The sequence below is a fragment of the Carlito syrichta genome, unplaced genomic scaffold (genome assembly GCF_000164805.1).
Source record: "Carlito syrichta isolate Samal-C Ts95f unplaced genomic scaffold, Tarsius_syrichta-2.0.1 Scaffold312467, whole genome shotgun sequence".
Classification (NCBI taxonomy): Eukaryota; Metazoa; Chordata; class Mammalia; order Primates; family Tarsiidae; genus Carlito; species Carlito syrichta.
Genome location: NW_007256563.1, coordinates 186117 through 196015, shown reverse-complemented (window position 1 = coordinate 196015; position 9899 = coordinate 186117). Strand labels below are relative to the sequence as shown.

The following is a 9899-nucleotide window of genomic DNA, read 5'->3' as shown; positions in this document are numbered from 1 at the left end:
ACAGGAAATATTATTGATAGCCACATACAAACCCAATAAGTAAGATCCACCAGAAGCAAAACCTACTTTGGGGTCCCTACATTGTTACCTATGTACAGGGTACCAGCACCAGAATCACATTTAAACTAATAGGTATTTTTTTCTATTTCAGAGAAAATAATGCAGTGCACTTCTACTGTCTCCAAGTCTGATGTACACATGCATGTGTCAGACTGTGTAGGAGGCCAGGAAGGATAAAGAAAAATACTTTATCCTTAACTCCAAATTTGGAGTTAATAGGGCCTGATGACCCCAGCTTAACCCTATCAGAACTTGATAATTTGTTCATATCTCTCACCTTCAGTCATAATTTCTCTTTCCCTGTTTCTCTTTCTCCCAAAATATCCTATACCACTTAGATGGTAAATTCCAATAGGCAGCCTTTCCTTCTGAATTATCTTCACTACTGTATAATTTTTTATTTTCAGAATTTTCCTTATTACTATATCTTGAAGACATTTCTTTGGAGGAGACAGGGAAGCTACAGCTTATATTCACTGCCAGAAAAGGATCAGTACCAGCATTAATTCCCAGCAAACAGCTGAGAGAAAAGTTGAATAGAAAGGAAAAGAATAGCGATAGCTGGCAGAGCAGTGACACCTGTGCCCAGAAAGCTGCACTGCAGTTCTGTCTGAGATTCTCCTTTGTTATAACTCTACCCATATAATGAGGAACATTTTGGCCAGTTGCAAATTCAAAGCAGATCAATATGTTAAATCACTGGTTCAGCAAATTACTTCCTCTAATGTGATAATGTTTTTATTGCATCGAGGACATTTTCAGTAAATATCTTGAGGTTGAGGATCTGGCTAAGCATTCCTTCTGCACTGGAAATCAGATTTCTCTAGCACAACTCCATTACCTGCAATGGTATTTACTAAAACTACAAATGCCAGCACACTGACTATTTCAATACTGTACTCAGTTGTTCATAGCTAAATATCCCATTAGCTATGAAACAAACCAAATATAAATGCTGGATATATAGTGCAAATCAATAGATTCTTCACAGAAGAAAACAATAAAAAACTAATTTTCAACAGCATGTCACCTGTTCATTAGCTCTTCAATAATATTATTTAGACTATTCAAAAAATAATAAAATGTATAAACCACTAGCCATGTTTTCTCAACATTTTTTATCTAAATTTAAATTCTTAAGGGCATAGACAAAGATACATATGGTCAGATTATTTTTTATAAACTTTTGGTGTTTCTTTTGTGCATCTTACAATAATGAATATATGGAGACAAGGACAAATGTACATTTAAGTCATTGTGATTATATGAATTTTGTTTACATGGCTAGTCAGTTATATGGCTGTTGTAAATGATAAGATAAAAATAACAAAGTTTGGTAAGCCCATCCGTGCCCTGTGAACTTTAGTCCACTAACTACATAACTTCATTCAGTCACTATTTATTAGTTTATAAAATGGTTTTTAAAAGCTGCAAATGACACTTTATAATGCATTTCTGAATCATAAGGGAGTAAACTGTGACACAGCTCCCTCATGTTACTGACACTTTTGGAGAGAAAAGTTCTGTAATAAAATAAGAGTTTCCCAACTCTTTTATTAAAAAGCTTGAATTTTGTTCAATGATTAGCTTTTACTCTACAGTCCCTTTTACCCAAGGCATGGTCCCTGGTGCATCTTTTTGAGGTTTAGTTTCAAGGAAGTTTTCAGCAAACCTCTCTCGTGCTTTACCTAGTTTTTGCTGTTGTTGTTGTTTTGGAGAAGGTGAACATCATCAATTGAAAATGGTTTGCCTGTCTCCAAGTCTGCATGCGTTCGCCGAAGCTGAAGCCGAATCAGAGTTTTCACTCCTCCACCATCTTTCCCCAGGCCCTCTCCTTTTTTCCAGCTTATCTTCTCTAACATCTTCTGACCTTTGTTGCTATCAGTAGTTTAAGAATGAACAGATGCAGGAGCATCATCTCTTTGGAAAGTTCCTTCACTTCCAATCTGTTGCCTACATTTTCTAGCTCTATCCTTGCACTTTGGATTCTTCAATTTCTTTTCATCTTCGTAGTCTGTATTCTGTAAACCATATTTCACTCGTATTTTCTTTAATTCTTTTCTCCTTTCCAACTCTTTTTCCTCCTCGCTTAGTGTTGGACCAACAAAAGCTTCATCTTTCTTATCAAGGCGAAGGTGGGCTCTAACCTGCCCTGGTTCACAGCCATCACAGGTATCACTGCCACGGTGAATGTGAAAGGACAACACAATCTCCCCAATTTTCACTTCATCTCCATGCTCAAGTACATAAGGGTCACATTTAGTTTTCAGCTGAAGAATATGTTTTCCATTAACAATTGTGCCGTTTTGACTGTCTTGATCCACAAGGACATAACTTTTTAAGTCATGGTCAAAATAAATTTCTGCATGAAACTTACTGACACTAACTTGAGGGATTTGGAGAGTATGCTCCGTACCTTTTTCTCTTCCAATTGTAGCAGGACTTACAGCTGTAATGATGAAGAGTGATCCTGTCTGTAATACTGGTGATCTAATAACAATTACTTTAATAATGGGACCAAATTTTTTCTTTATCTTCGTCCTCAGAATCTTTTCAGCAGTTATTTCACCTTCACTGGTAACGTCTTCATCATAACTATCCTCAGTCTGAGTCTGTAATCTCACCTTCTTCTGGTTCACTATGATATTCAGTCTCTATGATATTTTCATCTTTAAATGAAGTTGAATTTGAGATGTTTTCATTAAGACGAGATTCTATAGTATTTCCACTAACTAGAACAGTGAGCTTTGGAGGATTATTTTTTGATGAATGTCTGTTTTGGCCTTCTTTCTTATATTTGCAAAATTGTTCCCTCATTGCAGCTTACATGGTCAACACTGAAGGCTTTTTGATTTTCTGAACTCAGATCCTTTTCCTTATTTGTCCTAAAAGAATCCAGGTCTTTTCTTCTTCAACTTTTTATTTTTCTTTTGTACTAGACATCTGATAAGGTTGCAAATCAACTCGAAAATGAAATTGATATCTACCACTTTCCACATCACAGTAGTAATATATTCCAGTAGAAGGATCATAATATAATTGATTTGCAGAATCATAATAAACACCAGTGCTGTGGTCAAAATACAATCCAGTATTTTCATCATAACTAAATCCAGTCTGTGATACAGCAGCTTCAGCTGCAGCTCTCAAACTCTCAGCTAATGATGACCCTTCTAAGGACATATCTTCTGTTGCTAATGCAGATGTTGACTCCTGTGAATTTGAGGCAAAATGGTCCCCTTGTCTACATTCAACATTTTCTGTGCTATTGGTACCAGTGTAAGCATCATTTTCTACTTGCAACTGGTCTTTCGAATTGAAAGTAGGATTTTCAATATCCTGATCTTGCTGCTCTGAGCGTTAAGTCACATTATTTGGAAGACTAATATCATTATAGTATGTCTGACAATAGTAATCTGAGACTGACAAAGGAGTGTGGTTTTCTGTTGGTACTTCTGCATCAGACTTTTCATTATCTTCATTTCTCCCACAATGGAATATTTTACTGAGTTCTTCCACCTGCGTGCGGAACTCTCGGTTGCTGCTCTCGCGCTCTGGTACAGCCATTCCGTGTGGTATATAGCAGCTTCTCGATGTCGCGCACCTGCCGCTTGCAGCTCCGCAGCTCGCGGTCCAACTTCTCCATCTTCCGCATCAGCTGAGCCCGCTAGGGCTCAGGGGCCCTGGCCATGGCGCCCTGGAACTCGACGCCGGTAGCCGGACAGGGATGCGGGCAACAAGCAAGGACACAGAGGATGGCCCCTGTCCGCTCTGCGCGGCTGTGACACTGGAAAACTTCACAGGCAACCACCTTCCCCGGCGACCCAGACAGTGGGAAAGACGCTGGCGAAGGAAGGGACTCAGACCAGAGGACAGAAGTGCTCCCTATTTGGATGGTTGGCAACGCATAAGGGGGGGAGGGTAGAAAAATTTCAGGATAAATCCATTTGTGAGTTTTTTTACCTTTTTCAACTGAAGAAAATAATGTAACAATTTTATCTTCTGTGAAGCTATTTCCATTATTGTGTATTTTAATTTCGATGGTTGGGAATGCAGAAAAAAGTGACACACAACAGAAATAACATAATATATCTGAGTGCCAGATTATACGAATTTGTTTCACTCTAATATTCTAATAACAGCAAGATGAAACTCAGAATGTATATACAAAGTATCTCTTGAGTAGCAGAAATTTATTCTGCAAGTTTATTTATTGCTTCAAAGTTTAATATAGCATTTTCAAAGCTATTTGATTTCCATATATAAAATATTGTCTTCTTTTTTTTATCATTGCTTTCCACATTAAAACCAATTTTCTTTATTCTGTATAGTTAATACTATGCACCAATTAAAGTTCATGTTATTCAACATGTGAACTAAAGGTAAAGCATAAAGCATTTTACTTTTTTTAGATTAGAAAATGTAGTTTATTTAGAAAGTAAATTACAGAGAGGGAGAGGAGATTCACCTACCCAGAGTAGGATAGGAGGCCAAAGAAGGTTAAGAGCGAGCAGCAGAGAAAAGATAGTCAAGCACCTTATCTCTCTCCACAGAGAGACTGGGGTTGGAAAAGAGAAGAGGGAGAGAGAGCAGAAGTGAGAGAAGGTGGCATATCGCGGTGGGACCTCCAAAAATGTTAGGGTCACACTCCCAGCAGGGCCTCCAGAATGTTAGGTCAGGCCTGCTGGGGGTGTGGGTGTCTGAAGTGCAATCTGGTGCCAAGTGAAAAATGCACAGAATTGCACAGAAGTTAAATTAGAAAATATAGTTTAATTAGAAAGTGAGAAAGAAAGAGACAGAGAGAGAGAGAGGATTCACCTCCCCAGGTAGGGGAGGGGGCCAAAGCCAGGAAACATGGTGATGGCCATAGCTCAAAGAGCATGTGGTCACACCACAGTCTAGTAAGGCAATGGCGCATTTTACTTTTTAAACATTTATGATTGTGTTCTTTGAAAAGACATTAAAAGTTCTTCTTTACATATTTTAAAATTACTATTTTTAACACAGTATTTTTTCCTAATTATCAAGTGTAAAATGTGTAAAGAACAAAATCATGAATATCACAGCAACATGGATGGGCTTAGAGTCTATTATACTGAGTGATCTTTCACAGAAACAAAGAACTGAGTATCACATGTTCTCACTCATAAGCGGACCTTGAACAATTATCATAATACTGTAAGAAAAGGATTGGCAGTAGCGGGAAACTTCTGGGAGGGGGTGGGGAAGCATGATTGGCAGTAGTGGGAATCTGCCTGGGGAAGAGAAGGCATGCCTCATCAACAAGGGTACCTGCATAATGAACATTTGTATACCTAACCCTGAAATTGTACCCCACATCTTAAAAAATTTTTTTAAAAGGGGGGAAAGAAAAATTTCAGGATAAATCCATTTATGAGTTTTTTTGCATTTTCAAATGAAGAAAATATGTAACAGTTTTATCTTCTGTGAAGATATCTGCATTATAATGTATTTTAATTTGGATGGTTGGGAATGTAGAAAAAAGTGATATACAACAGAAATAACAAAATATGTCCGAGTGCCAGATTATACAAATTTGGTTCACTCTAATATTCTGAAGTATTTCAGAATATTCAGCAGTACTTTTCTCACAAAAGTATATGCAAATATTATTTCTGTAATTCCATCAGTTTATTGCTATATTGTCTCTTCTATTTTGTAATTTTGCAATCTGTTTCTTATGTATTCTTCTTAAGCCATGTGCTTGTCCAAGTTCTCATCATCTACCAGTCCACTCTCAAACTCTTTTAGATCTTTTTTCCTCTTCTTTTTTCCTGTAATCTTCTTCTACATTGCTGCCATGGTTACCTTTCTTAAAATGTTTTCATTTCTTCACTTAGCATGTTGTCCGTTTGACCCACTGTATTAGTTTTCTAGGGATGCTGCAACAAATGACCACAAACTTGGTGCCTTAAGTACATCCCATCCTACAGATATACTGAACTCTGTACCCTTTCAAAATGCTAGGTGCTTTATTTTTTGTGTGGCTTTGCATGCACCCTACAATTTCCTTTTTCCCACTTCCTCCTCTCTAATTTTGCTGATGTTGTAACTCCCAGTTGAATATATCTGCTTTTCTCGTTTTTTCTAATTAGTTATCTCTATTTTAATTTATGTATTTATCTTAATTTTTTATTTCAGTAGTTTTAGGGGGTAGAAATAGTTTTGGGTTACATGGTTGCATTGTATAGTGATTAAGAAGTGGGAGCATTAAGTATACCCACCACCCCCACCTGTGTACATTTTACCTGATAGGTCATTCTTCACTACTCCACTCCTTCTCTTCTACTCATTCTGAGTCTCCAGTGTCCATTACACAATTCTTTATGGCCTTGCAGATCCTTAGTTTATTTCCCACTCATAAGTGAGAAGATGCGTTGGCTTTTTTTCCTGAGTTAGTTCACTTAGGATGATGTTTTCCAATTCCATCCAAGTTGCTAAAAAAGAAATAATTTATTTTTTCTTTTTTGATGGCTGAATAGTATTCCATGGTGTCTATATACCACATTTTCATTATCCACTGACCAGTTCATGGACATTCAGGTTGAGCCCATATCTGTGCAATTGTGAAGTGTGCTGCAATGAATATGTGAGTGCAGGTGTATTTTTTATATAATCATCTCTGTTCCTTTGGGTAGATACCTACTAGTGGGAATACCAAATCAAATGGTAGATCCACTTAGTTCTTTGAGAAATCTCCACATCGATTTCCATAGAGTTTGTACTAATTTGTACTCCCACCAACATGTATAAGTGTTCCCTTTTCTCCTCATCTGCACAAGCATCTATTGATTTTTGATTTTTTAATAATGGCTGTTTTGCTTTTAAAAAAAAAATGTTTGGTTGTAAAGTGACAAATGATAGTTGTATATATTGATGGGGTACAAGTGATGTTGTAATATATGAATACAATGGATAATAATTAAATCAAGCTCATTAACATATCCACCACCTCAAATACTTATTTTTTTGTGGAGAACATTTGGTATTTATTTTGAAATGTACGTTATTTACTGTATTTCTTTTTTTAACCCATAATAGTCATCTTTTCTCAGGTTAGGTAATTTTTAGTTATTAGAATATTGATGAATATCTCTAAAAGATTCAATTGCATCAACTCTATTGGACAATAATCTTGAAATCAGAGAAAAAAGTATTGATTTTCTTTGAATCTCTAGTACATAGTAAAATGCTTTAGTACACAGGATAATCATATTTTTGTCAAATAAATGAAATAAAGAGTTATTTGTCACATCTTTATCAAGACTCAAACATAAAATTTCTCACTTTTGCTTTTATTATTGTTCTGGCGGTTGTTCTGTCTGTAAACATATTTTTTTTTTAACCTTGGAAAATAAGTTCTTAATGGTGACCTATATAGTCTCTGATATTTTATGTGCCCTGAACTACATTTGCATTCATTTACATAATGTTTGTTAAGTTATATTTTCAAAAAAATATTTTCTTCATATTTCATCACAAAATTATCATAAGGTTAGAGAGTATATCTTCACCTTTACCTACCTATCTATAAGTACTCCAAAATAAAAGCTTGAGGCTAGGGCTTTTCAAGGATTTTTTCAGGAGGGCAGCAAACATTCTTGGGTGAGATAAGAAGAGTACTAGTGCCATGATGATGGTCTATTTCTCGCTTCCCTGGCAGTCAGATATACCGTGAGCAGATTTATGGATTGTCAACCATGGGTGTCAGTCACATTGACAAAGACTAGGCTGGTAACTGGAAGACAAATTCTTGGAACAAATATTTTAATGAAACTTCCTCAGGGGGCCTGGAGAACTGGTTGCTCTTGGAGTTAATGATGATTGCTATGCATTCAGCACTGGCCAGAGTTTATGAGCCACTGCTGGGACTGCTCAGAATGACCAAAGAAACTCCATTTTTGGCTTTGTCCTTTCAATCCCTTTGAAATAAAATCATCAAGGAAGATAGTGCCCTATCTCCCAGTTTCTGTGGGAGGATAGAATTCTGACTTCTGCCAGATGACTGCTTCTGGGTTGCAAAATTACCTCTGGTCATAAAGAAAGGAGAAGTTTATTTTGCCTTTGGAAAAAGCTGATTGGCCAACACAGATAGTCATATTAATTCTCAAATACATTTAAGATAAACTATGTGAGTCAAATGGTGTTGTCAAGTCCTCTTACTTAAGATTCTAGTTATTGTTTATCAAGAGAACATGTGTAAGTAAAAGACTGTGTCCTATCTGGCTATATAGAAAGGTGGGATTTTTGTCTTTTCAGTTTCTTTAGTTGATTGCTTGTAATGAACATTATATTCGGATTTAATGCCTTCTCAATAATAAAACTGTTTCCTCTCTCTTATACCTTTGTGGAGCAGTTTTTGGGGAAAGGAGTGGGGGATGAGAGCAATCAAACAAACAGAAAGTATTCACATTTTTTTTTAAAGTAGTCTATTAAGTCTCTCTGCATCCAAGAAAATAACTCATGTCTTGCGAGAGTTAAAATGTTGGGTTCTAGAATGAGAACAACCCAGGTTTATATCCTGGTTTTGATTACTTTTAGCTTAAAAATCTTAGACAATAACTTATTCTCTATAAGACCCGATTTCCTCATTGACAAACGGGATAGTAGTATTAATCACATCATAAGATTGATGAGAATATTAAAAATCACATTGCATATATAAAGCCTCATTGCCTTAAACAGTATTGTATATTATTGTGACTTTAGGCTGTCTTTCTTCTGTCTGTCCAGAGATGTTGTTTAAAACCATCCAGTCTAAAAGGTAGACCTTTTGGAGCAGTAGCACCAACTGGAAACACTTTGGAATCCACATCCATAAGGTCTCTTTTTTATTTTCTGTCAGAATACTTTCAGCAGCAATCTTCCTTCTTACCACCTTCATCGTTTCCATCAAACATTTTTTCCAAATAATAGTATCCATAAACAATTATTTTCTCTATAATCAGAAATTTTTCATCTTAAATCTCTAGAATTTTCAATGATCAAGTTTTCTTAGATTAATGTTAAAAATTAATAGAATATTAATTGAAACTGACATTCATGACAGGCATTGGACAAAGTGTTCCACATAAATTAGCTCATGTATTCATCTACTCATGCAAAGAGTTTGTGCTTAAAGAAGAAAAAAAAAAGGCACAGAGTCACTGTTTCCAGTAGAGACTCCTAGAGAAACTTAAACTAAGTTTGCCTGACTTTAAGGACCAGCCTTCTGATTGAAAAAGAGATACTTTATGCAAATAGAAACAAAGAAAGTATGAATAGCTGTATGAATGTTAGAAAAAATAGATTTTAAGTCAAAAACTGTAAGAAGACACAAAAAAGTAATTATATAATGATGAAGTAGTAAATTAATCAATAGGATATAACAACTATAAATGTTTATATACCCAACATTAAAGCACTTAAATATATAATGCAAATATTAATAGATTTGAAGATTCTCAGCAGTATAATAATACTAAGTGACTTTGATAACCCACTTTTAACAATAAATAGATTATCCAAAGAGAAACTCAGTAAGGAAACTTTGGACATGAACTAACTTTAGACCAACTGGCATTAACAGACATGCAAAAACACATTCCATCCAACAGCAATAGAACCACACATTTTGGGAGAGTCCAAGATGGCCACTGGGAAAAAGCTGACCCATAACTCTCTCAGAGTGGAAAAGTACTGACTCTCAGAGTAGAAGAGTACGGACCCAGCCACCAATAAATGTAGGCAACTTGAACAATTTTGGATGGGTGCAGCACCCTGAACCTCGCAGAGGACTCTTTGAATACATAGAGTTCAAGGAGGAGAGTACATAGACA

At 36.0% G+C, this 9899-nt stretch overlaps 1 pseudogene; it reads right to left on the bottom strand.

Annotated features, from left to right (window-relative positions):
• Window positions 1-1650: 1650 nt before the first annotated feature.
• LOC103272406 lies at window positions 1651-8981 on the bottom strand (annotated as a pseudogene).
• Window positions 8982-9899: the final 918 nt, after the last annotated feature.